We start from the raw sequence: 7,973 nt of genomic DNA, 5'->3' as shown, positions 1-7,973 counted from the left end.
TATTTTGAAAGAACAAATAAATCAAATCAAGAACGAATTGAGAATAAATCAATTGCATCAGATAGATTTGTATATATAAAATATCACACACACACACACACACACACACACACACACACACACACACACACACACGTGTATATACGTTTATAAAGAATTAATTGTTAATAGTTTGCTTGTTACAAGGTTGGCTAGTTAATAAATTACATATATGTGCTCACATATTTTATTTTGTAGTATTTGCGTGCACTTCCTCTTCAGGCAGCAGACCGGAGCCGAGGAGAAGAGCGGGAGACCGAAGGGTAATACTCAGCTCTGCACAAATGAGTTGTGAATGTAAGTAGTCAACATAATCTTGAATAAACATGCCCCATTCAAAAAATACAGAACTAAGAACAGATATAGCCCCTGGTTCTCCTCAGACTTGACTGCCCTTGACCAGCACAAAAACATCCTGTGGCGTCCTGCATTAGCATCAAATAGCCCCCGCGATATGCAACTTTTCAGGGAAGTTAGGAACCAATATACACAAGCAGTCAGGAAAGCAAAGGCTAACTTTTTCAAACAGAAATTTGCATCCTGTAGCACTAACTCCAAAAAGTTTTGGGACACTGTAAAGTCCATGGAGAATAAGAGCACTTCCTCCCAACTGCCCACTGCACTGAGGCTAGGAAACACGATCACCACCGATAAATCTACAATAATCGAGAATTTCAACAAGCATTTTGCTACGGCTGGCCATGCTTTCCACCTGGCTACCACTAACCCGGCCACCAACTCTGCACCATCTGCTGCAACTTGCCCATGCCCCCCGCTTCTCCTTCACACAAATTCAGACAGCTGATGTTCTGAAAGAGCTGCAAAATCTGGACCCCTACAAATCAGCTGGGCTAGACAATCTGGACCCTTTCTTTCTAAAACTAGCCGCCGAAATTGTCGCAACCCCTATTACTAGCCTGTTCAACCTCTCTTTCGTAACGTCTGAGATCCCCAGAGATTGGAAAGCTGCCGTGGTCATCCCCCTCTTCAAAGGGGGTGAGACTCTAGATCCAAACTGTTACAGATCTATATCCATCCTGCCCTGCCTTTCGAAAGTATTTGAAAGCCAAGTTAACAAACAGATCACCGACCATTTCGAATCCCACCGTACCTTCTCCGCTATGCAATCCGGTTTCCGAGCTGGTCATGGGTGCACTTCAGCCACGCTCAAGGTCCTAAACGATATTATAACCGCGATCGATAATAGACAGTACTGTGCAGCAGTCTTCATCGACCTGGCCAAGGCTTTCGACTCTGTCAACCACCGCATTCTTATTGGCAGACTAAATAGCCTTGGTTTCTCAAATGACTGCCTCGCCTGTTCACCAACTACTTCTCAGATAGAGTTCAATGTGTCAAATCGGAGGGCCTGTTGTCTGGACCTATGGCAGTCTCTATGGGGGTGCCACAGGGTTCAATTCTTGGGCCGACTCTTTTCTCTGTGTATATCAATGATGTCGCTCTTGCTGCTGGTGACTCTCAGATCCACCTCTACTCAGACGACACCATTTTGTATACATCTGGCCCTTCATTGGACACTGTGTTAACTAACCTCCAAACGAGCTTCAATGCCATACAACACTCCTTCAGTAGCCTCCAACTGCTCTTAAACACTAGTAAAACTAAATGCGTGCTCTTCAATCGAACGCTGCTGGCACCCGCCGACCCGACTAGAATCACCACTCTCGACGGGTCTGACCTAGAGTATGTGGACAACTACAAATACCTAGGTGTCTGGTTAGACTGTAAACTCTCCTTCCAGACTCACATTAAGAATCTCCAATCCAAAGTTAAATCTAGAATCGGCTTCCTATTTCGCAACAAAGCCTCCTTCACTCATGCTGCCAAACATGCCCTCGTAAAACTGACTATCCTACCGATCCTTGACTTCGGCGATGTCATTTACAAAATAGCCTCCAACACTCTACTCAGCAAATTGGATGTAATCTATCACAGTGCCATCCGTTTTGTCTCCAAAGCCCCATACACTACCCACCACTGTGACCTGTACGCTTTTGTTGGCTGGTCCTCACTACATGTTCGTCGTCAAACCCACTGGCTCCAGGCCATCTATAAATCACTGCTAGGCAAATCCCTGCCTTATCTTAGCTCATTGGTCACCATAGCAGCACCCACCCGTAGTCTGCGCTCCAGCAGGTATATCTCACTGGTCATTCCCAAAGCCAACACCTCCTTTGGCCGCCATTCCTTCCAGTTCTCTGCTGCCAATGACTGGAACGAATTGCAAAAATCTCTGAAGCTGGAGACTCTTATCTCCCTCACTAACTTTAAGCATCAGTTGTCAGAGCACCTTACCGATCACTGCACCTGTACACAGCCCATCTGAAATTAGCCCACCCAACTACCTCATCCCTATATTGTTATTTATTTTGCTCTTTTGCACCCCAGTATCTCTATTTGCACATAATCTCTTGCACATCTAGCATTCCAGTGTTAATACTAATTGTAATTATTTTGCACTATAGCCTATTTATTGCCTTACCTCCATAACTTGCTACATTTGCACACACTGTATATATATTTTCTGTTGTATTTTTTGACTTTATGTTTTTTTACCCCATATGTAACTCTGTGTTGTTGTTTTTATCGCACTGCTTTGCTTTATCTTGGCCAGGTCGCAGTTGTAAATGAGAACTTGTTCTCAACTGGCTTACCTGGTTAAATAAAGGTTAAATAAAAAATAAATACAATAAAAATAAAACTTGCTTGAATGTTTGTTTCTGGAGTGTCACGATCGTCGTAATGAGTGGACCAAGGCGCAGCGTGAAATGCGTACATCTTTTATTGAGTACTATAACAATAACAAAACAACAAAACGAAACGTGAAGTCCTCGGTCATAAACACAAACCTACACGGAACAAGATCCCACAAAAGACAAGTGCACAACAGGCTGCCTAAGTATGGTTCCCAATCAGAGACAACGAGCCACAGCTGTCTCTAATTGGGAACCACCCCGGCCAACATAGAAACACATAAACTAGAACAAGAACATAGAAAACGAAACATAGACACTACACATAGAAACTAACACCCTGGCTCAACATATAAGAGTCCCCAGAGCCAGAGCGTGACATGGAGGTTCAACGTGTTTTTAAAATGGACAAAGTGAGTCACGTTAGCAATGTAAAACGGTTAACCGTTAGGTTAGCAAGCTAACATGCAAAGTCATCCCGCCAGTTAGCTAGCTGTATAGGCTACATGGCTAGGCTAATGTAGTTGTAAAAAACTGGTTGAGCCCAACGTGCAGCGGTGGATAGTAAGGTATCATGTACTGCTCAATAAAAACTCGAAATCTGTGCTGGAGCTGTGTCAGTGTTGTGAGTGAAAGCAGAAGCTAACTCCACGTGTTGTGCCTTAGGCTAACTGAAAGCTATTCTCTGCAAGTTGAATTAGCTGGTTAATTGTTCTGTATAAATGTTTTTGTTATTGCTATGATAAGAATTTATGGATGCTACCAGCCCAACGTTACCTAACTTTGACTTATTTGTGTAATAAAATGTTTTGAATAGTCTAACAGGCATCTTACACATCTACTTTGTTTTAATCAATGTTGGTGTAGCTATATTGTTGTACACTTTTAGTGTGAGGAATATGACTGCAGTTTTTGATAGTTCTGATGGAGGTTTAAACTTCATGACAGGTGTCCTGTAAAATAATATTTTTTTGTGTGTTTTCAGGTTGCTGCAACAAATATGACTTGGCACTGTAAGTTGTGTTCAGCTTCTTTTACCACTAGAACATATTTATTTAAACACTGCAGACTGCAGCACAGCCACTTTTCAAAAATTAGCCCACTCCCATGCCTCCATGATGATTGCATGTGCACATTTCAGACACTTAGTGCACTGAGTACTCATCTGTCAAGATATCATACTCAAGAACATAACAGCAATGCAAAGGAGATTCAGGAACTTGTGACTTTCAAGTGTCCTTTATGCACATTTCAGCAACCTTTTTCTGAGTCTGTACTCCTCAGTCACATAAGAACACACTTAAAAAAGCATGAGACAGTGGTATGCCCATACAAAGGTTGTAACTATAGCACAAATGTATACGCTTCTTTTTATTCCCATAAAAGTAGAATGCATCAAGCGAGTCTTGCGTCAGACTTTGGTAGTGACATTGTCTATGAACATACTCAGAATCTCCAAGCCACCAACTCTAATGTCACTATTGATGTGGTTGAAGAGTGTCCAGTTCAGAGCACAGAAATGCAGGATGATGAGCAGTGTGATACCTAAAAACTAAAAAATCAGCTCAAACTTAATGCAGCATCTTTATTTCTAAAGATGCAGGCTATCCTTCATGTGTCAAACACAGCTTCACAAGAAATAGTTGATCACTTGAATCAGATCTTCTCTTTATCTCAGCCATTGATCAAGGATGCAATTAATGATATATTGCAGAGGCATGGTCACAATATCACAGATTCCACACTCAATGAAGTTGTCAGTGCTGTCATGGACTCTAATGTTGTATTTAGTGCAACCTCCAAAGGTGCAGAGTTGTCCTCTTATAAGCGAAGGAAGACATTTATAGAGCACAACTATCCATTGGTAATGCCAGTAGAGTACAATTTAGAAGCACCTGGTCATACCATCATGTATGATCCAATCCTTCAAATTATTCAGGAGCTGTTTAAAAACACAGATATCCTGAGCAAGATCAGAGAACCAAACACTGAGCCTGGTTATTATGTGTCATATCGTGATGGCTCTCATTTCCAGGAAAATGAGTTACTCTCAACAGAAGATCTACACCTAGCAATACAGCTATATATTGACGATCTTGAAATCGCTAACCCTCTCGGCACATCACGTAAAGTTCACAAACTTTGTGCTGTATACTGGGTCCTAGCAAATGTGCCGCCCAAGTATAGATCAGCAATGCACACTATACAACTGGCCATGCTAGCTAAAGTGAAAGTCCAGAAATATGGATATGCAGCTGTACTTGCTCCACTGGTTCGTGATGTTCACACACTTGAACAGGATGATGTTTTCATTGAATCTGTTGGTCAGAATGTGAAAGGCACCATCTTATGTATTTCTGCTGACAATCTGGCTGCATATGGGTTAGGTGGCTTTTTGGAGTCATTCAGAGCAGATTATGTTTGCAGATTCTGTATGGCCACAAGTGAACAGTTTCAAACAACTGAGGTAAAAAAGGAGGAATTTGTCCAGAGAACCAAAGCGAGTCATGACATTCATGTATAAAATGTCCTCCAAGATGAGAGTTCAAGCAGCCAATTTGGGGTTAAAGGTGATTGTGTCTTCCGTGAGTCACTTGAGCACTTCCACCCTATCACAGGTTTTCCTCCAGATCTACTACACGATCTTTTGGAAGGAATCGTTCCAGTTGAACTTGCACTTTGCATTAGAGAAATGATTCGGCTTAAGCACTTCACTTTAGAGTATTTGAACCAAAGGATCACATCATTCCCATATCAGCACACTGATAAAGTAAATAAACCTCATCCAGTTCCCAAAACATTCATGACCCGGAAAACAATTGGAGGCAACGGGCATGAAAATGCCACGCTGCTCAGACTACTTCCGTTACTTGTAGGCAGTAAAGTACCAGAGGGTAATGTTGCATGGGAGGTTTTGATGGACTTGAAAGAGTTGGTGGAATTAGCATTGTGCCCATAATTTTCTGATGAAACAATTGACTATTTTGTTTGCAAAATCAGTGACCACAGACAGATCCTACAAGAGGCTTTCCCTGAGTTTAGGCTTCGTCCTAAACATCACTATGTGGAGCATTACCCCACCTTAGTTAAGTGCTTTGGGCCCCTGGTGCATGTTTGGACCATGCGATTTGAAGCTAAACATCGCTTCTTCAAGAGAGTGGTGCATGACGCTCAAAACTTCAAAAATGTCTTGAAGACACTGCCAATCAGACACCAACACATGATGGCATATCACCTTGGTTCACCATCGTTTTTCAAACCAAAAACGCAAACATCCAGGGTTGACTCTGTTTTGGTTTCAGCTCTACCAGAAGTAGCTCAGGCTCACATTAGAGGACAAACAACTAGTGACACTGTCTATCGTACATCAAAGGTGACCATTGATGGCACAGACTATACCAGTGGCATGTTTGTGTCAGTTGGAATCAGTGGGGGACTGTCAACATTTTGCAGACTAACACAGATATACCTTGCGAATCACAATGTTTATTTTCTCTGTTGTGATTATGACTCCTGGTATGTAGAGCATCTTCGATCCTATGAGCTGTCAGCCATACAGGGAAGCCTGTCTATCCACCTGCAATCTGACTTCAATGATACAATCCCACTCTCTGCATACAAGATTGATGGCTTGCTGCTGTTGACTCCCAAGAGGTTCATACAAGTGAGACACAATTAAGACCACTCTATGGTAAGTAATTCTTCATAAAATCATTAATTGTTAATTTATTGGAAAATGTGCTCAGTATAATCAATCATTATATAAATCAACATTAGGGCTGACCCAAAAAAATCAAAGCTTCGTTCGTTGCCATGGTAATCGATCATGAAGTCTGTGATCGATTGTTTTATATTTTTTCCTTTTTGACACCGGTTCTCATCGGCAATTGTTACATTGAAATGAGTAGGCTACTTGGCATCCTGGAAACCTTCCTGATAAGTTTTGGAGACATGCAGTGTTTGTTTTGCCATACATTCATTATGTCCGCCAGGCCCCCCCCACCCGTCGAAGCTTAGATTAAGATAAATGTTATGTCCACGAATAATCGATTGTCTAAATATGGTAATCGGGACAGCCCTAATCAACATACATGACCTGCATTTTGGAATTGCACTCTTTGGTAACACATTCTAAAGAACATGTCTATAATGTATTAAAAGCATAAATATAACTGGCTAATGTTATGGTAGTTATAATGTACTGTGGAACCCAGGTCTCAGATTTTTCTTTCAAACACTGTCACTTTGGCATGGAGGTATAAAGCATTATGAATGCTGAACACGTTGGAGGTTGTCATTAATGATTATAAACATTTAGAAAGCCTTATAAATGCACTATAATGTCTGTGTGCTGATGTGTTTTTAACCTCCAAATCTCTTCATTTATTAAAGTGATGGTAGCTGAAGCCCCACAAAACATGATCCTTCATGTCATCGAGGCAGACCGTGTTAGAAAATTAAAACTCAGCTCCCATCCAGCCTCTGTTGATGCAGTGATTGAGATTTTAAAAGAACAACTGGAATTGGACTGTGACTTCAGTTTGCAATACGAAGATCCAGACTTTGATGGAAAACTCACTTGCCTTGTTGACATCGAGGAGTTACCACAAAAAGCCTGTGTTTATATTTCAGTTAGACAGGATTCCAGTTCTCTTGCATCAACTGATATGCTTTCAGATGTGTCATCCCCAGAACATCTGAGCAGATGGCCTCCAGGTCCTTTTCAAATTCCCACATTTGCATTTGACGTTGAGCTGACACTTAGAGATGGGAATGAAAGATCTCTTCAGTTGTCAAGGGACCAAAAGCACAATATTTTAGACAAACTGCCATCTACCATATATGGTTTTAAGGCTTACCCCAGTGATAAAGAGATAGCAATGGTGGCTGAAGCTCTTGTGAGGAAACACCCCTGTTTAAAAGAAGCAGGATCTGACAATGGATGGAATGGCTGGAAGAACAGCATCAAGTTTAAAATGGGCAATTACAGGACCAAGATGAGAAGGGCTGGATGTCAGGAGGTCGCTGTAAATTATGGGAAAAGATGCCGAAAAAACCCTGAGAATGAACCTTCACACTCCAACATCAAAAGGCCTAAGCGTGCAGAGGTCAACTTTCTGCCTAACTTTCCTCAAGGAGAGGATCCCTCAAGTCTTGAACTTTTGAGGCAGGCTATTGTTGAGGAAGTAAAGAAGACTGAGAGAAACCTACCCCTTATTA

At 41.7% G+C, this 7,973-nt stretch overlaps 1 long non-coding RNA gene across 1 annotated transcript; it reads left to right on the top strand.

Annotated features, from left to right (window-relative positions):
- Positions 1 to 308: 308 nt before the first annotated feature.
- Positions 309 to 6,413, top strand: LOC121570590. The gene is made up of 3 exons (XR_006001485.2): positions 309 to 336; positions 3,739 to 3,766; positions 6,278 to 6,413. It is a non-coding gene; the product is annotated as an uncharacterized LOC121570590 (long non-coding RNA).
- The last annotated feature ends 1,560 nt before the right edge of the window (positions 6,414 to 7,973 follow it).

The sequence above is a fragment of the Coregonus clupeaformis genome, chromosome 7, assembly GCF_020615455.1.
Source record: "Coregonus clupeaformis isolate EN_2021a chromosome 7, ASM2061545v1, whole genome shotgun sequence".
NCBI lineage: Eukaryota > Metazoa > Chordata > Actinopteri > Salmoniformes > Salmonidae > Coregonus > Coregonus clupeaformis.
Note: the sequence above shows the minus strand (reverse complement) of the source record. Positions and strands in the feature narration are given on the sequence as shown.